At 42.9% G+C, this 20215-nt stretch overlaps 1 protein-coding gene across 5 annotated transcripts in view; it reads left to right on the forward strand.

Annotated features, from left to right (window-relative positions):
- The window catches only part of SULF1 (sulfatase 1), a 172061-nt gene that overhangs the window by 19618 nt on the left and 132228 nt on the right, over positions 1–20215 (forward strand). For 3 of the 5 annotated variants that reach the window (XM_028158760.2, XM_054708264.1, XM_054708266.1), the window contains exon 3: positions 14486–14580. The gene's annotated coding sequence lies outside the window, so the exon portion shown is untranslated. Of the gene's footprint in view, positions 1–6791; positions 7063–9511; positions 9545–14485; positions 14581–20215 lie in introns of those variants that run through there. The other 2 variants (XM_054708265.1, XM_028158763.2) reach the window with 2 other exon arrangements.

The raw sequence follows: 20215 nt of genomic DNA on the forward strand, positions 1-20215 counted from the left end.
AAAAATTCTTTCCGCCACCTTTAACTGAAAGAATGCAGTTAGTAAAGATGTAAGCGACAGGACGGGAAGGGTCAACTTTTCATTCCTTTGCCTTTAGGCAGGGCTACAGTTAAGCCATCTCAGGAAAGAGAACAGCGCTTTGCTCCCAAAAATTTCCAGGTGAGAATGATAAAAATTGAAAAGAGCAGATGGGAAAGCCTAGGGGCCTTGAAATTAATAAAAGTTCCAGCTGATATAATTCCAGTTACAATTCATTTTTATTTACAAATAGCTTGACACTTAGAAAACTTCCAAAGGATGTGGTGTTTGGCACTCATTCTCTGAAAATTCCATTGAGTATTAGTACTAATGTCTGGTCATTGTTTGGTTCACCTCCTGGCCATCTCGTTGGTGAGAGAGGGAGACCTGCTCTAGGGTTCTAAGATGACCAAACACAGGACATCTGACACTGGACACATGGGGTAAACAGCAGTTTCTTTTTTAAAAAATATATATTTTATTAATTTTTTACAGAGAGGAAGGGAGAGGGAGAGAGAGTTAGAAACATCGATAAGAGAGAAACATCAATCAGCTGCCTCCTGCACACCCCCTACTTGGGATGTGCCTGCAACCAAGGGACATGCCCTTGACCGGAATCAAACCTGGGACCCTTGAGTCCGCAGGCCTATGCTCTATCCACTGAGCCAAAACGGTTAGGGCTAAACAGCAGTTTCTTAGTCACCTATACTAACAGCCAAGGAGGGAGGACACTCCATACCATGGAGGGCCGCACAGAGGATGAATTCAAGAGCAGTGAACAAAAAGGAGCTATTTCGAGCATGCTTTGTAGTAAAAAGAGGGTGAGATGTCCCCATTTTCAGGGGAGCGTGTGATTGGCTTCTTTCAATGGCTTTGGGTTGTCAGGGAAGTGAAACCTGTTTGGTTGAAGACCAGCTGGAGTGCCGCTCCTCCAGCTGTAGAGGAACTAGCCAGGTGGGGAGGCTTTTCCACCGGGGTGTTAGGTAAAAGTAGGAGAAATCACAGGCCTTTAGAACCCTATGAGGCTCCAAGATGTAAAGGCAGCCCATGAAATCTTAGGCCTTACAAGCTTGTCGTTCATACAAGCTATATGGGCTTATAAATGTTCATGTTCCCTGCCTCTACCTGGCTTCTGAGAGTGATGTCTTGCACTCCTGTTGAAAAGAGTGAAAGGAGTCACCTTTGCCTGGGCTGATAAATATGGGGGCTTACGCAGTTTTGTAGCAAGAACATTCACAGGCCAAGGGTATGGAATTAGCTAGATGATTCATGCAGAAGTTTTGCTACTTGATTTGACATGAATGAAAGCAGGGCGAGAGACCTAAATCATCCAGACAAATTGCATATTTAACTCTTTATTCAATTTTAATTTGTCACGGTTGTGAATGTTGACCAACTTCAGACTCACAGCCAAGGGCCATAAAATGGTCTAGCTTGCCTGGGTGAAGGTATTCCTGCCTCCCACCTTTTAAAAGGAATACTGGCAGGAATCACAACTGGGTCAGACTATCCCTCACTTTCCCTGTGATTTAACAAGTGAGGAGAAAGAACATGGAGAGGCCAGTAATTTTAGGCAAACCGTGGACATCTGAAGTTAATGTTGGGCCTGTTATAAAATCTCGGGTAAAGCATTTAATCTCTCTGCACCCCAACTTCTGTACCTTTTTAATGAGAAAATTAAACTAGATCAAGAGTTTTTAAATAGTTTTTGGTTAAAAAAAAACCCTTATTTCAAACAAAATTTAAAGTCATTCTATAAAACAGGTAGAAGGGAAACTTCCTTGTTTGAAGCCAATAAATGGAACCCAAGCCCGAATGACCTGGCCTCCCCCTCACATTTGCTCCAACCCTATCTGCCCCCTCACCCCAAGATTCCTGAAACACTTTCTTGAAAGCCCAGGGCTCCTTGGAACCAGTTTGAAAACCAGCAGGTGAGATACTATCCAAGGTTCCTTCCAGCTTTTAGCAGAATGGAGAAAATCGTAGACTGGAGTGAGACATATTTGTGTTTAGACCCTAGTTCTGTTACTTCTAAGCTCTATGTCCAGTTTCCCCATCTGTCAAGTGAAGATATAAACATCTCTATTGTAGGACAATTGCTAGGTTAAGAATGTACGTAACGCATCTAGTTCTCACCAGTGCCCACGACCCAGTGGGGACTCGTGAATGGTAGCTGTAATAAAGGTTACGAACCTGACTTGAGCAGAACAAAGTGTGGGAAGATCCTATACTTGAACTACTACATTGCAATGAAACCCCTGTCATTCCTGAAGCCCAAACCTCAAGAACTTGAGGCTAAAACTCCTCCTTAGAACCTGAGTTGGTTTTTATTGTTCTGAATTAGTGGGGGTGGGAAAAGGCTCCTAATTCACTGAACATTCTGTATGCCTCGGAGAGCATGTACTGTGTAGACACACCCCAAGTCTCTTAAATGACACCCTGGTCAATCCAGCCACCACTGATGGAATTTAAAGCACATTGCTTTCACCAAATAATAATAGGGGAAACGTCAGTAAGAACCTTTTAATACTAAACCACAAGACACTCAGTTCCTAACAGCTCACATTTGATATTTCACTCCACGTCATAAAACAGTTCAGCAGGGCAGCCATTGTTCATTTGGCCAGCTGCTGCTGTGATAGTCTGCATTTTTTCAGCAGTGGAGGAGTTCCCCAGAAAATGCAATCCATCCCAGAAGTCTGTGATTTCTGAAAACCATACCTTTGGGAAATTTCCTGGCATTCTATTAAGCAAGCATCACTTTATAGTCCTCTAATGTGCAGTACAGTAAATGCCAACATTCCTGCTACCCTCACCAACTTACATCCGAAAGGGAACTGACTCAAAGTTTAGAATCCCTTCGCCACCAGAGTTTATATATATATTTTTTAAATCTTTGTTGTTGAGAGTATTACAGATATTCTCTTTTTTTCCCCCGATCGCCCCCCTCCACCCAATACCCACCCCTGCCCAAGCCTTCACCATCCTATTGTCTGTGTCCATATATGCATTTAAGTTCTTTGGTTAATCTCTTCCCACCCCCCTCTTTCCCTCTGAGATTCATCAGTCTGTTCCATGTTTCCATGCCTCTGGTTTTATTTTATTCATCAGTTTATTTTGTTCATTAGATTTCTCATTTGTTTATTTTTATTTTTAGGTTCAGTTGTTGATAGATATGTATTTATTGCCATTTTATTGTTCATATTTTTTTTAATTTCTTCTCCTTCTCCTCCTCCTCCTCCTCCTCCTCCTCCTCCTCCTCCTCCTCCTCTTCCTCCTCCTCCTCCTCTTCCTCCTCCTCCTCCCCCTTCTCCTCCTCCTTCTCCTTCTCCTTCTCCTTCTCCTTCCCAACTGCTTTCTCTTGCTGCTTTTAAGATTCTCTTTGTCTTTAACCTTTGGCGTTTTAATTATGATGTGTCTTGATGTGGGTCTCTTTAAGTTCCTCTTGTTTGGGACTCTCTGTGCTTCTTGGACTTGTAAGTCTATTTCTTTCACCAGGTAGGGAAAGTTTTTTGTCATTATTTCTTCAAATAGGTTTTCAATAGCTTGCTCACTTCTTCTTCTGGCACCCCCATAATGGGAATATTGGTATACTTGAAGTTGTCCCAGAGGCTCCTTACACTATCTTCATATTTTTTATTCCTTTTTCTTCTTGTTTCTCTGATTGGGTGTTTTTTGCTTCCTCATATTCCAAATCATTGATTTGATTCTTGGCTTCCTGTACTCTAAATAAATACTGTTGAATCCCTGTAAATTATTATTTATTTCAGGTAGTGTATGCTTAATTTCTGACTGGTCCTTTTCCGTGTCTTTGAAATTCTCACTAAGATCCTTGAAAGTCTCATTAAGTCCCTTGAAGCTCTCATTAAGATCATTGAGCAATTCTGTTTTGAACTCTGTATCGAGTAGTTTGCTGCTTCCATTTCATTTACTTCTTTTTCTGGAGATTTCTTCTGTTCTTTCATTTGTGACATGTTTCTTTGTCTCTGCATTTTGGCTGCTTCCCTGTGTTTGTTTCTATATATTAGGTAGAGCTGCTATGTCTCCTTGAATTAGTAGAGTGGCCTTGTGTAGTAGGTGTCCTGAAGGGCCCCTCAGCCTCCCCAGTCACCTGACCTGGGCACTCTAGATCAGCAGTCACCAACCTTTAAGACCTCATGGACCACCAGTGGTCTGCAGACCACCGGTTGGTGACCGCTGCTCTAGATATCCCTGTGTGGACTGTGTGCACAGGATTGTTATAGTTGAGCCTTGATTGCTGTTGGTGTCATTGGGAAGAATTGACCTCCAGGCCAATTGGCTGTGAGGACCAGCTGTAACTACAGTGAAAGAGCTGCTATGCAGGAGATACCCCTATGGGGCAGTGAGGCTTTGATGCTTACTGAATGTGTCGCTTATGGATATGTAAAGTTGTAATCTGGTATGGTCTGAAGCTGTACATGGAGTGCACTAGCTCTGGGGCCTCCCTGGAGGTGCACAGTCAGCCACTTCCTGGGGCTACCAGGCAGAAGCTACAGAGTGATTTGCAGATGACTGCTACTTGTTTGGGCTTAGAAGTACCCAGGCAAGGCCAAGCTGTCTTGGGCTTCTATTGATAGGTATGGGGCACGCTGATGCCAGCTGCTGCTTGTTTGAGAGATTTTAGCAAAGTCTGAAGCCTGAGCAAGGACAGGCCATTCATATGGAAAAGCCTCTGTATACAGCTTGGGTGGGGCTGTAAATTGGATGGGGTGGGATCTCAGGGAATCACCAGGGCGGGGTGAACAATGTGAGCTAGGCTGATGGAAATTCTGATATGGTTTCCAGTCAGCTCTCCAACATGGGGAGGTCTCAGCACAGGAACTGTGTCCCCTGCAAGCATCACTGTCTGGGAAGAAGCCACCCCCGAGTTCTTGCTCCAATGTCAGACAATCCAGTTCCTCCCCGTATGTCCCGGATCCACCTGAACTGTTGCCCCAGTGCTAGAGCTCAGAGGGAGTGAGTGGGTAAGTTCATGTTCTCACCCTTTAAGAGGAACTACCTGGGTCTCAAGCAGTCTCTGTGTAACTCAGTCACAATCCCCACTGGTTTTTACAGCCTGAAGTTACAGGGACTTCTTTCCCCAGCTCTGGAACCTTGGGCTGGGGGACTGGTGTGGGGATGGGACCCCTTGCTCTTCACAGGCCTCCACAGCCAAGGTATCTTTCCTGATTGAAAAAAAACCATACATGGATGTCGGACCAGCCTGTTCCATGCCTCCGTCCCTCCTTCCAATCTCCATGTGCTTTCTTCTTTACTTCTCTAGTTGTAGGACTTCCATTCAGTCAGATTTCAGGCGGTACTAAATGATGGTTATTCTATATTTTAGTTGTAATTCTGATGTGGTTATGGGAGGTGGTGAGTACCTGCATTTACCTATGCTGCCATCTTGGTTCTTCACCACCAAGTTTAGATGCTCCTTGCCACGTTGTATAAAGCTTTATTTTTTTTAATTTATGAGAATTTGTAAACACACACAAACGTGAAGGGTATCACAAAGCCCCATAAAGCTATATAGCACAGTGTCAACATCAATACTTCACTACCACGTGGCGGCTTTCACCTGAGTCCAAGGAGGTGGCATAGAGCCCCTTTCACTCCAAGACCGATGGCCCAGGTAAGATCAGGTTGCCTGTCAGTTAACCTCAGCCTACACACATTAAGCACCGGCTTTAGGCAGACCCCTGGTCTAGCCACCCTGGAGAATCACCCAGGTTCCCAAACCTCTGAAGCCAGACAACAGGTGAGGAATTACAACAGAAAAGCAGAGTCAGCAGGGGAAAAGAGAAGGTATTTGGGAAGGCTTTTGTGGGAAAGATGGGATTTGAACTGAACTTCGAAGGAAGTGCGGGTGAAGGCATTCCTGGCGGAGGAGGGGGACGTGAGGAAGGGTGGGAAGTCAACTGCTGGGCCATTTTGGAGACTGCCTCCTATTTGAATGTGCTGGGGTAGGTGAGGCAGCAGGAAGTCAGTGTGGAGGCCAGTGGAAGCTTTGAATGCCAGGAGGAGGAGGTTCCTTGCTGTTGGGGAGCGGTGCCCAGAACAGGGCAGGATAATAATAATCTAGAGAAAACAGGAGGTCCACGGTTGGGGCGGGAAGGTAGCAGAGGTGACCCAAGGTCTGGGGTAAAGAACCCTTCTCCTGGATTGTTGCTGCCACCAAGAAAAGAGCAGAGACGGCTGGAGGGTTAAAATAGAGGGTTGGCCCTGGCACCGGGAACTCCCTACAAACCGTCATTAAGAAAACAGGAGACCAGGAATCCAGAGAAGCAGTAGAAGCACCTGGTCTGACTCTAAGAAACATCAGTGTTTACTAAGCACTTGGTGTCTGGAAAGCCTGCCTTTCCAAATACCACGTCTTCCTCATCTACTCCATCCTGCCACAGGCAGCTACTGTGTGGGGCGCAGGGGCAGGGGCGGGGGCGGGGGCCGGGGCCGTGTGCCCGGAAACCCAGCTCTATTCCCTCCTCCCCTCCCCCAGCAGCCCTCCCGCCTGTCCCCCCTGCTGCTGCGGCCAGCTGCAGCTCCCTGTTTGTTTGCGGAGGTTTGCATACTCAGATTGAGTTGCCTTTTTTTCCAGTCAGTTCAGCAGTGTCCCGAAATTCACCCCCAGTGTAACTTCTGCCTCTGCTCCTCCTCTTCTTGGAACTGCCCTTTGTTTGGCAGCCTTGGTTCCACGGGGGTGTGTGATGATAATAATCCTCCGGCTTATATAACTCCCTTCATCTTGCAAGCACTTGGCAGACTGTCCCGCATGAAGTTTGGGGCCAGTGTCAGGCCCGGTGGCTATAGCGGCAGATAGGAAACCCCAGCCTGAGGCTCGGGGGCCAGGGGGCCAGGAGGGAGGGCAGCAAGGGTCAGAGGCCAGGCCTTCCTGGCTCCTGTTGCAGGGAGGTCAGGGGAGATAAGAACAATGACTCTGGCCTTCAGGAGGAAGGCGGTCCCGCTGCCACCTTCTCTCTGCTGCTCCGCAGGCTGCCAGTGCCCAGAGCGTGTCCTCTGGAGAAGATTTTGAAGGCAGCCCTTGTAAGTATGATGCTCTGCTTTTTCTTTTTTTTTAAATATATTTTATTGATTTTTTACAGAGAGGAAGGGAGAGGGAGAGGGATAGAAAGGTAGAAACATCGATGAGAGAGAAACATCGATTCAGCTGCCTCCTGCACACTCCCCTACTGGGGATGTGCCCGCAACCAAGGTGCATGCCCTTGACCGGAATCGAACCTGGGACCATTCAGTCCGTAGGCCGACGCTCTATCCACTGAGCCAAACCTGTTAGGGCTGCTTTTTCTTTAAAAACGAAGGAAGCAGACTTTCCTTGCTGTCTAGTCCATTTCATGTTATTTATTCACTGCAGTCGTTTCCCTCATTCATATTCTTAGATGATGGAAAGTGTTTCCAGCCAAAGTTCTCCACCCAATTGGGTCCCTCCTAAAAACCATAGGAGGAGCATGAGGTTCCTGTGATAATTCAGTTAACCCAATAGCACCCAGGCGAGGGGCTGGAATTGGCCCCTCTCTTCGAGTCCTGGGGGTGCCCGACTGTTGTACACACGTCTGACCCTAGAGAGGAGCCTTGATTGTTCACCTGGCTCGTTAGGCAACGAGAAACAGTGCAACAACTTGGATCTTCAGTTTCCCTGCTTTCATGCTCACAATTTCAGACAAACATACCATAACTGGTGGAAATTTCTTTTCACACTATGAAATAGATGCCGCTTCTCCTTGTAAGCTTGAAACTTGCACCGGCTTGTGTAAACTCTATAAAATGCTGTAACGCTAGTGGACCTGTGAATTGTTACGTTTTTCACTGCCTAGCCGAAGGGTCTGAAAACTAAAATAACATGGACTGGCAAAACCTATCGTTTTTAGCTATGTGTCTGCAAAGGATGCTGAATTAACAGTAATCTTCTCAGGGATGATGCGCATTGCTTTGAGAAACTGTCTTCCAACAAAAGGGGGATTTAAAAACTCTTGAATCATACTGAGCAAGGCAGTTTCTACACACTTAGAAAGTATGATTTGCTAATTGAACAAGCCAAGAAAGTAAAGTTCTGTTTTGGGTAGTTGTACAATTTGCCTTTATAAAACCACGATTGTAACTTGGTGCACTATGAGATACAGAAAATCACTGTCTTTATTTCAGGTAAGGAATATAATTTGGTAATAATGTAGAAACGCAAGACCTATCACTTTTAGTAACATAAGTGCTATGAATAATGCACTGAGCTTTTTCTCTTTAAACAGATGTGCAAACTACATGTAATGTATATATATGTGTGTGTGTGTGTGTGTGTGTGTGTGTTTAAATTATCCTGAACTCTTCCATTTGCTGAATTTGTCTAATGCTCAGTATTTTACATGATCGCATAATATCCAAAATGGACCAAGTGGGAAGACTTCCTGTCAAGTTTCAGAATGCAATAGAGTTATTTTTTTTATTATTTACCCAATAAACATGGGAAACCTAATAATATTATGTCTGTGTTTAAGAGTCTGTTTATATGACATTTCCACTTAGAATTCTCTGGGGGCTTCCAAGAAATTCTAAGGCATAATTAAAGTTGAAAGTGAGCCTGGATTCTAGTTGGTTTTACCCCTAAATTTAAAAGTGATCTGTCAACACTAAATTCTATACTCTAGCTAATTTAATTACCAAGATCAGCCACATAATCTCAATGTTAGCCTTAAAGGCATACTTGGTCAAAGTAGAAAGAACACAAACTCTGATGGGATCTGATCTGAGGCTTGTTTTTGCCATCATCTGGTTATATGACCAGCAGTAAGATTTTTAAGATTTTCAGCCTCAAGTTTCACATCTGTTAAATAAGATGAAGACTATTGACCCCAACGAGAGGATTGTTGAAAGGAATAAAAGAAAGTAATATGTATAAAAATCCAGCACAGTGTCTGAAAATAGCAGCACTTCAGTCAATTTTCGGGCTTTACCATTAACTCTATTTTTTCATCTTTGATTCAATTCCTTCATTTATTGAGCATCTACTATGCACTACATGCTATGCTGAGCACTAGTAATTCAAAGGTGAATAAGATTAATATCCCGCCCTGCAAGAGGAGACAGGAAATTTTCTGAACAGTGTATTACCTGCAAAAATAGAAGAGAATTTAAGATTAAGTGACAGAGATGAGGCCAGAGTGATATCTCTCCTAGTGAAAGTCAAGGGAACTTTGACAAAGATGATGTTGATTGTGCGCCTTTTAAAGGATCAGCAGGGGTGTCAAAGGACAATCCAGAGGGGAGGAACTTTGGGGAGCAGAAGGTGTGAGAAAGCCTGGGAACAGGACCTGGTTTCAATTGGTGCTCCAGTATTGAACCTAGGGGAGGCTGGAGATTTCATCAGGGACCCAATCGAGGGTGTTCTGGGTGCTTAATGCTAGGATGTTTGGACCAATTACTCTAGTAAAACTCAAACTCATGCATGGGCCAGCTCATGATTCACAAAACGTTTGTTTTATAGGTTCACATCTATATCCGAAGCTTAGGCTGAAATGTAAGTCAACTACGTCGCTAAGACATTGGTTCAATAGACTATGTTGTTATTTGATGGTTTGCTTGTCGCAAACCCATCTCAGTGATGGAAGCATTATAACACAAGCTCCTTAACTTACCCGGAGTGGGCACTTTCAGGATCGCCTATCAGTGGGAAGACAAGGGAGGACTTTGCATTGGGCTGAGCAGGTGCAGAGCAGATATTATTGATGTTTTAGGGAAGATTTTATATAGATCATGTACGATCCAGTATGAAGTGTGGGTTTGGCAGATGCGTGAAGGTGACAATACTACAAGGTAGGAGACCAGTTAAAAGAGGATTGTAGGGTACAAGTGATAAATGCTGAGATCCTCAGTAGGGTAGGTCGACAATAAGCCACAGATCCAGAGATATTTAGAAGGCAGAACATTCTCGACTTGGGAATGAAGGAAAAGGAAACATCTGTGATATTAGTTTGGGCTTGGGCAACAGGGCAGCTATAATGGAATACCATAAAACAAGAGGAGTCACAAGTTTATAGAAGAAAATTGAGTTAGTTGAGTTATTGTTGGGTTGAGGTGTCACTAAGAGATTGCAACACTGAGTAAAAATCAAAAACAGGTTTTTTTTAAAGTATAAAATGGAATATGTCTTGGAAATTTTAAAGAGAAAAGCTGGGCTCTCCCCATTATGCTCAATGTCCCCAATAAATGTCAATATCCAGGCTCACTGGCCCCTGAGCTTTCATCTTGTATCCCTGCTGTTGACTAGATGATTTTCCCATTAACTTTTCAACAGGAAGGCCATGTCTGGGGCAGTCTTGACAATAACTATGTCTACTCTCAAAAAAAGTAATTGTTACTTCCACTGAGCCTTCAGAAATGAGCAGAGAGTAGGAAAGAAATCTGTGGGCCAGTAGAATATTTATTCATAAAGAGCACATATTCGTAGAGAATGAATATTCATCAAGAAGCGGTCCTTTCCTTAGCGGGCCTTTCTCACTTCCCTTGAATTGGGGGACCCAGTCAGAGACTACATTAAAGGAGGTAATTTCTAAGCCAATGCATCGCTTAGCTTACAACCATTTCCTCCTTCTTCAGTGTGAGTAGGAAGTTTTTCCCATGTGCTTGAATGGTGCAAAATCGGGAGTGAAGGGTGGGTAACATTTGCAAATTTCTAAAAGATGACAAATAGAACTTTGACATTTAGAATGAATAGAAAACAATCTCATTAGCAGACAGGAAGCTGTGACTTTTTTAAGTCTTTGAGGTCTGATTACTTGATAACCTTAGTTTTCTGATAACCTTACACCCATCTCCGCTCAGCACTTACTTAATCATCTATGGCAAAGCTTCTATCAGATTTCCTGGATTCCAGAGTTCTTACCCCACCTACACACTTCAAAGCAAATACCATTTATTACAAAAGGGACTTAGCCCCAGACTTCATGGCTAGTCTCGAAAAGTCATATAATATTCCTTTCTGATGGGTAAACTGTATCAACACATTTACAAATAAATTTAAAAGCCTATGTCTACCTGGAAATATAGAGAGTTTCATCCCTCATCAGAAAGATAGTATTTGGAGAAAAAGGGAGGGGGGGGAGAGATAGTATTTGGTTAAAATCTGAATTCTATCTGGTTTCTGATGGCTCACTTCAAAATTTCCCAAACTCCAGAAGTTATCTTTGGCTCTGAAAGAGGTTTCTATTGTTGGTAAAATGCTTCCTCCGTGGAACAACAAAAAATGAAGAGTCCCAAAAAGGAACTTTTCCTAGCTCAGTTATACAAAATAATCACCAAATATATACTTTAGGATAAGATGAGCTTGCATCATGGGCAAGCTTATTGTTTAAAGAAGGAGCAAGAGAGACTAGGGGAATTCCCATCAGCACAGCTGAGAGGAGGAAGAACGTACTGAGCTTCCATATATGGTGCTGTGGCCATTCCACACTTAAAGTCTTAGCTTCTTAAGCAAGTGCTGCAGCTTCACAAGCTTTTTGGGTTTGCTGACATAGTGCTTCCCTCCAGGCTGGGTGCTCCTGAGCCACTGTGCTCCCCACACAGCGAAGAGTGGATAGGGTGCAGCCGTGCCGTCCCCAGACACCTGAGTTCAGGATCGTTTTGCATTTTGCTTTATTTCTGAGCTCCGTGGAAAGCTGGAAGCGCCCCAGCTCTCTTTTGGGTTTGGCTTCCTGTCCACATGTTTTCTGGTCTCATGTCATTGTGCATGAAGTAATAGTCCCACATGCGTGCATCGTCACAATGGCAAAATTCGTGTGGTTCAGTGCAAGTTTTCTAACGAGGACATTTTGGACCTTCCACCAACTCCTTAGGGAAGGCAGTTTGGAACCAGATATTTATTACTTAACAAGGACAAGGGAGCAAGGACAGAGCGCACTTCTGCAGCAAGACCGACGCCATTTATAGGAGACAATTAAAGGACGACTGCCTAAGAAAAATAAACTTTTATTTTACACATCCATCTAAATGTATATGTGTGTACAGCATAGAAAAATGCCTCCAGTTCACAGTTTAAAAATATCAGTTACTGGTTCAGCATTTCCCTCTGAATGGTGCTAGTGTTTTACACTGAGGACTGTTATTTTAGTGACATTTTTTTTGCAGCAAAATCTGATGAGTTTACGAAGTTTGAGAGCCAGGAAATGCAGCTCAGTTTCTGAACAACCGAGAAAGCCCAAGGAGCAAGTTCAGTCATCCACTTGCTTTATGGCGTGGGTTCGTAAGTGCTAAGTGCAATAACACTAACACAGAGAGACGCCAAACCAAACTTTTAAAGTGCGGCTCTTAAACCATCAAGCTTAACTCCCCACCCTATTATCAGCAGGTGAAATTCTGGCGCACACCCACACTTGGTTATGGATGGTGATGTCAGATCAGTGGGCATACGTGCCAAAGTTTTATAGAATTTTAGAACAGGGAAGGATTTGGAGGTCTTCCAATCTTATATTTTATTTTACCAACAGAGAAACTGAGACTCATGAGCTCTCTCTCTCTCTCTCTCTCTCTCTCTCTCTCTCTCTCTCTTTCTCTGAACACACACACACATACACACACACACAGACACATTTCTGAGTCATGCGCTGAGTCACAGCTTACAGAAAATATAGGTCTGGCTTAAGAGAAAGAAAGGGCAAGTGACCCAGAGCTAGGCCAGTGGTCCCCTGATCCACTCAGGTTTGTGTGGCCCAGCTTCAGAGCTGGGGGCCTACAAGTTACCCTTGTTTCAAGAACCGTTCAGGGTCCCAGATTACTTTTTTTTTTTTTTGCCAAAACTTAAGTAAACTCCAAAACAAACCAAGGATCACTGTGTGACTAGGTCCTGACTTCCCAGCGATGCTCAGTCAGTTCATGGAAGTTACCAGGGCCGCATTATAATGAGCGTATGACATGTAGACAAAGGCTGGGATACAACCCTCGCACTGGGGATCCCCAAGACCTGCCCAGAGAGACAGGGCTTCCCTCACCGTGGAGGCAGTGGAGACTCTATAGGTAAGTGCTACATTGTGTGGCACAGATTTCAACTTCTCTCTACTGGCCTCGGGTGCGTACAGTGTCACTTCCAAATGTGCCTTCAGTTCGGGAGATCGGGAGGTGCCACGCATAACTGTAAATACCAACATTTCTATGTCGTCCTGGAACATACTTAAAAAGTGGACATCTGCGTGATGCTTATAATAATTTGTAATGTTATCAGAGACATGGAGATAGAGAATATAAACAAACTAGAACTCATCCACTCCCAAGAGAGAAGCAGCTCAGGGGAGTGATCAAAGGGCCGACTGGGTTGGGTGTGCCCGATGACAGAGGGTGGCGTAAGCGGGTGGAGGAGTCGAGCTTCTGCTGGGAATGGAAAGAGATGTGATAAGGGTGATGTGGGAGAGAAAGTCCTGCAGCAACAAGCCGGTGCCAGGGAGGCCCTGCTGCAGCAATCTGCCCGTAAGAGGGAAGCTTCTGGAATAGAGGGAAGGACCTGGAACCGCCCACATGTATCCTGAATCCCAGGGCCAGTTCAGAACAAGAGGGGATTCCAGGTCTATGTACTGAGGGAAACAATCTCCACCCATTACCTCATTACCTCTGAGATTCCCCTCGCTGTATACCAACAGTGAAGAGGTAACAAACAAACAAATAAATAAATAAATGCTCTGAATGAAATGCTTTAACATGTACATGGGCAAGAGAAATATTTTTTAAATGTAAAGGAAATTTTGAGTTGTTAGTATTTGTCATTTTCCTGTTCTTGTATCTTATATTTCTGTATAAGATATGTTATGTATCTTATATTTCCTCTTCTATCTCATATATCATATCCACATTTACATATGATGTGTGTACATGTTAAAATGGGCTATTTGTGGCAGCAAGATTGCGTCATCAAATCCTTAATGCATTAAAATAGGTGTTTCCTCTTAGTCAAACTAAGTTGGCTTTAGTCACTTACATTTTTTCAACTGCCATAAATGCAGAATAGAAACAAATCTAACCACCTGCAAATGTTTACATTGCTGTTCATCATATAATAGCTTGCAGCCACTTTAGAAGATTTTATTACTCAGCACATTTTTCTTTAAAATAGATCTCATCACCTAAAATGAGACCTCACTCAACTTTTAAACCTGGAACACTTTGTAAACTTTTAAAAAGAAACTCTTTTTTTAATTTGTTTTTATGAAATCCAGTCAAAGAATAATAAGAAATGAATCAAATGGCTAGTCTTCCCCTTGAAGAGAGAGTCCAATGGAAACTTCTACAAAAGGACTAAGTTACCCACAATTCTTCAAGGTTTCTGGCAAGTGATTGTAAAAGGAATCAGGTTGGATGAAATTTGGAGAATATTATTCCTACTGATGTCCACCCTTGAAGTTGTGAAAGGGCAACATCTGAAAGATAAATCATTGATAAAATGCGCTGATAGCACTTTTGCGTTTCTCCATTGTAGGTGCAAACGGCCACCAACCATCATCTGAAGAAGGTGGATTTGGCAAATGATATGCAGGTTTTCCAAGACTGAGTAATTACAGAAAACTTTCGAAGGTACTCATATCAAATATTTATCTCTTGAGTAATTGACCCAAGGCGCTGATTAAACCTGAGCACTCCATGTCCCTTGACAAGGGGAACGGTTCACAGGTGGGCAATTTCTAAGAAACTGAAATTGTCCTGTGGTGTCTTCCTTCTTGGGTGAGAGCTAAAAAGGGCCTTACATGTGGCAGAGCGATTTTGTGAAATTAGTCTTCAGGAATAGCAAAAGAACCATCTGAAAAATGGGTATCTAAAGAATCACATAACTTTATTAACATGTCATGAGCTGTTCAGGAAGCTTAGGGGAATTCGAGGCATAGGGAATGGCAGACCAGCTACTCCCAATCATTGGCATTGTCAGGAGTGAAAACTATACAGTGATCACCTGTCTTGTTCACAGGCTGCCTTCACGGTTTCTTGCCTTGGCCATGTCGCTATTAGTGCCAAGACTGTTGTGGGGCCAGGGAGAGTTACAGAGACCCACCTCAGCAATACAAACCTGCTTGCAGAAATGTTTTGAGGAATGTTGATTCACATGACTTTACGCCCCCAAGAGTCTTGTCTCAAATATTAACATTGAAAGTAGTTCCCTTCCACCCCCTACCAAAACTAACCCAATGGAAGCTGTTGAGTGTCTCTTGATTTCCAACTGCACCTCTTCAAAATCTTTGCCTTTGCTTGATTTTATTCAAACCTTGTATTGGCTCAGGTTGGCTGGGAAAAGTTCCCTAATCACTGAAAAGTTCATGAACCTCACACAACAAAACAAAACCTTTAACAAGTCTGGCCTGAATTTCAGGTTTGTCTTTTAAGAATTTAGCCAACTTCTCTTTCTAATACTTATGGAATTAAACATTGTGTCTTCAAACTACAAATGGCAAGTGATGACAGGAAGTGGCTGGAAGTGTATGGGAAACTGTGGTTAGTTCCTTGACATAAAATCATAATCATTGGCAGTTTTTCCATAACTCGCTGAGCTTTGTCTGCAGGTGGTTTGAGGGATCACCAGTAATGTATGGGACGCTGGTTATCCACAAGCTCAAAACACAGTAAGAGGAGATAAGTTGAAGTTTAGGTCTCCTTACTTCAAAACTGTAAACAGGAGAGGAAAAAAATTCCAAAACAGAAACTAAAACAAGATACTTGCTTAGGAATAAGGTCAATGAACAGAACTGTGATTTCTTAAGAGTTCTTCATCTTCTAGAGTCAGTTTCCCAAACCTTTCCTTTGTGAACCCCTAGCCCAACACATCACTTTTTCTGTAGGAAAGAAAGAAGTTGCCCTTCAAAATCGTGCCATTCAAAATGAACTACACAAGAGTCTGGAACACCCTTCATAGGGGAGCTCCCCTATGTCTTCTCAAGAGGTCACTGAAGACCTGATTTCTCAGTGCCATCCGCCTTAGTTTCTTCTGTGTGTGGAGAGGCCACTTTCCTGGGATCCCATGTTGTTTATTACCTGGCCAGTCATCTTTCATTTCACACTTTTCTCCCTTCAACGGGTAATTTCACCACTTTAAGCATTATGTGCTTTTCCTTCCTCAGCATGTCCTTATTTTGAGAAAATAGAAATGTGTTTACTCTAATACTGGATCAAGTTAGAATCCCTTGTTCTAATTTAACACACCTGACACTTTTTTTTTTTCTTAAAAATCTGTGCGGCTCCTATGAGAACAGACTCCAGTCTGCGTTTTCTGGCTTTGGGCTGGAAAATTCAAAGTCGGACCAGCTGCCAGCATCAGAGGTCTCTGCCCTTCCTCATCTCTCCTTTGAGAAGGATTGGATAGGTAGCCGAGTCCCTCCCCACCATCCCATCTGTGTTCATAGACCTACAGTCCTCCCAGTTGCTCAGTTCTGTAGAAGAAATCAGCCTTTCTCTGTGCACACCGACAGTCAGGCTTGTCAAATAACGACCACTTTAGTGGGCCTTCGGGTTTCAGAATGCTGCCCTGTGCATTTCTGATTGCCTGTCTGCTCGTGTCATCTGGGTATAAAGTTCTTTCATTTAATATTTTTCCAGCTTTCAAAACTGCTTACCTGCAGTTCATTGAACTTGGCCTCATCTCCAAAATACATAACGCAAAAAAACAGAACCAGGAGATGTTACAAGCAAATCTCAGAAGCTGCCCAAGGGCCTCCTGATGGTTCACTTCGAGAAGATACTGTCTTGTTCCAAGCAGAAATAGGTTGTGTTCACAGAGAATAGGGCACCACAAGGACAATTAAATTTCACAGCTTGGGGGAGATTTTGAGGGTTCTTGTCAAAAATGTTCACACCTGTGGAGCAGACTGCTATTTTTGTGGAGCCGAGTTGTTGGCTTGAGATACACCTGCCAAAATCTGAATGGCCGCTATTGTACCTTCTGGACTCAAACATGGCCCTGTCAGACAAGGTTAGGTGTACACAGACGTATAACCTAGAACAGCCACTATGTTGTTTATAAGGAAATTAAGACGTTTCCTAGCCCTGTTGATGCCTATTTGGGATGGAAAATTTTGTCCTAAGCCCGCCTTAACTGAGCCTTCCTGGTACGTTTTCTTTCTTTCTTTCTTTCTTTTTTTTATGTTACTTTAATTATTTAAGTTATACTCAATATATTCATTTCAATTTAAGTGATTTTTAAAAAACAGTTCACACACTCTAATAGTAAACTAAATGTCATCAAGAAGTGATTTCAGATGTGGACCCTAAGACCCACTAAAATGGTCTTCTTCTTGGTATCCAGTGAGCATTCAAATCCTGGTCCAGAATATTAGGAGCTGAATTGGGGAGTGCTAAGAAGCAGTCTCTTAACTTTGTGATCACTTCTCATTAGCATTTCTCATTAAAGAGGGCAATTTATTACACAGCATCCTAATGGTGGTTAAGATAATGTATTTGCTGAAAAAAACAATATAGTATCCACCTAATACGTAATTTTTTAAGAGTTCAGAAAGCCACACACACTTAACCCAAGCCCATAATTCTTTCCTATATGATTATATGTTATGTGGAATTGTAGAAAATTGCTGCTATCAGTCTATTTTTGACCCACAAAAGCAGTAGTTTCAGATGGTACCACCAAATGAAAACAATTTGATTCTGATTGTTTTCATTTACCTTTATATCAAACCTGTGTCGTTTCTGCATTGTCTGCATAATTCATGGTTGAAATTCGTGTGTCATGTTCACCATGGATATGGGACATAATAGTTGCTTTGGCTCTTTTCCTGTAAAAGATAACAGAAAACTCCACAGTCAATACCTTCCTTCACACAGCCATTCTCACTGATTGCTTCTTAATGCCAGTTTTTAAACTAGGGAAAACCAGTGTCTTCTCCTGTATCATCCTTTCACCCCTCTGCACCTAAATACTTTCACATGTGAGTCTGCATACAAACCTAAGTGACAAAGCAAGCATTGGCGTGCACAGGCCTCCAACTCTGCGCTCATGTACAGACACAGTTAAATGGGTCTGTTTGGACAATACAGCCACCAAGCCAGCCAGTTTGTGCTTCAAGAAAACACCAAACTCCAATGGGATGAGAAGCATTGTCCTCACCAGGCTGCACGCCTTTAGTGGGATCCTCTCCAGGCTCCTCTGACTGAGGCCTGCCCCAGCAGATGGCCCTCTCAGTGTGCTCGGGCTGCCGATAGAATAGCGCTTTGTCTAATGGGGTGAGGGAGCAAACTCCAGGGATGTGGACCGACCGGAGGAAAACGCTTTGCTCTTGCCATAAGGACACATTCAGGCAGGAAGTGAAGAAGAAAATAGCCATTCCCCTGGGGATGAGGGCTGGGGAGTGGGAGGGAGGGAGCCAGCAGTTTAATTCTGCTGAGAGTGGGGGTTGCGGGGGCCGGGATAGTCACAAGTGGAGATCAAGAAAAAAAGAATGGGATGATGTCATTCTTTATACTGGGACAGTCACTGAAATGAAATCAGGTCACACACAATGGTCTTATTCTATGCCCTGAACCGTAAGTGTTACAAGAGATTGCTTCATGGTAAAGCTTTTTAGGAAGAGTCTAAGGACCCTGCTCACATGAAAAGGGCTCCAAGGCACCTTTAAGAGCCCTCTGAAGGGCAGCATCATTCCATCCAGGGCTGAGCGGGCCCACACTAGGTCCAATTTGTTTAAGGTCACTAAGCCACAGTGTAGGATAAAAAAAGGTGTCTGGATTCCTATAACACAATGCATTTCAAGAAGCAGAACTCAACTGCACAGCATGGTATCAGGTCAGATATTTTAAATTGGTGCGCTTTTTTTTTTTTTTTTTTCAGGATCATTTTGAATGACAATCTGAAGTTAAGGCAGAATATATTTCTCAATACAAAGTTGGCACTTCCTGGGGGGAAAAAAATACTGCCTTGTACCATGTTAGGGCACTTTTAGGGCTGATTCATTCTGCTGACAGAGGAAGCATTTGATCTGTGTTGATCAGAGCTCTTAGAGCCACTGGAGGAAGATATATTCAATGTTAGGTTCCTTCCCTCAATGGTGTCCTAACTTAACCTCATTCATCTACTTAGGTTTCACAAGAGGGCATCATCATTACAAATGAAGGTTTTCTAAGAAGTTATCCCTGGACTAGTTAGGTCACAGGGTCAATTCCTGTTATTAAGATCCTGTTGTTTTTGCATTAATAGTGCTTAAAACAAGTAAGTCATTGATGGAGGCTTTCTTAAAGGATATTTTTGCTGTGTGAGCCTTTATAATAGTAGAACTGGAACAGTGTAGGCTTTTTACATTGGCATCTGCAGTTTAGAGAATTTGCAAAACTTAATGTGCAGTTTTGGGAAACCACTGGTTTTCAGGTGCATTCAGGGACCTGGCCTGGCCCTTCTCTCTCTTGTAGACGACACAAAAATGTAAAAGTAAAAGTGGAATATAGTAGAAATTCATATTTGTTCTATGATTTCCTGTCAAATTATTGAGGGATTTTGTGTGGTAATCTAGGGTGAAGAGGAAGGAAGTGGTAGATTGTGGCTATCAAAATGGAAAGCGGCATATTTTGCAGGAGCCTCTTTGGGGGCAGATTCTAACATGAACTTCAGTGATTTCTGCCTCCCTTTTAAATTAAAGGTAATTGGGCTATAGGGAATTTAAAGTAGAATAATTATTTAAAAATAAAAAGGTAACCAAAATATTTTCAAACAAATGGTCAATCCCATCATAAGTTCCCAGGTTTTTAAGACAGTGTTTAATTTTCTTTTCTGTTTATTTCCTAGTAGGCTTTAAAGAAATCTAAGTCCTTTGGTTGATCTTTCCCCCTTATCCCCACTGTCCCCTACCTTCCCTGAGGTTTGATGTTCTGATTGATGTTTCTCTGTCTCTGGATCTATTTTTGTTCATCAGTTTATGTTGTTCATTATATTCCACAAATGAGTGAGGTCATGTGGTATTTATCTTTCTCTGCCTGGCTTATTTCACTTAGCATAATGCTCTCCATCTCCATCAACCAAAGGACTTATATGCATGCATATAAGCCTAATCAGTGGACACAGACAACAGGGGGGTGGGGCATGAATGGGAGGTGGGGGGTAATGGGGGAATAAGGACACATATGTAATACCTCAATCAATAAAGAAATTTTTAAAAAATAAAAAAATAAAGAAATCTAAGTCCATTGTTCACAGCTAGTTGAGAGTAGCATCTAAAATGCAGGT

This window comes from Eptesicus fuscus, chromosome 19 (genome assembly GCF_027574615.1).
Source record: "Eptesicus fuscus isolate TK198812 chromosome 19, DD_ASM_mEF_20220401, whole genome shotgun sequence".
Classification (NCBI taxonomy): Eukaryota; Metazoa; Chordata; class Mammalia; order Chiroptera; family Vespertilionidae; genus Eptesicus; species Eptesicus fuscus.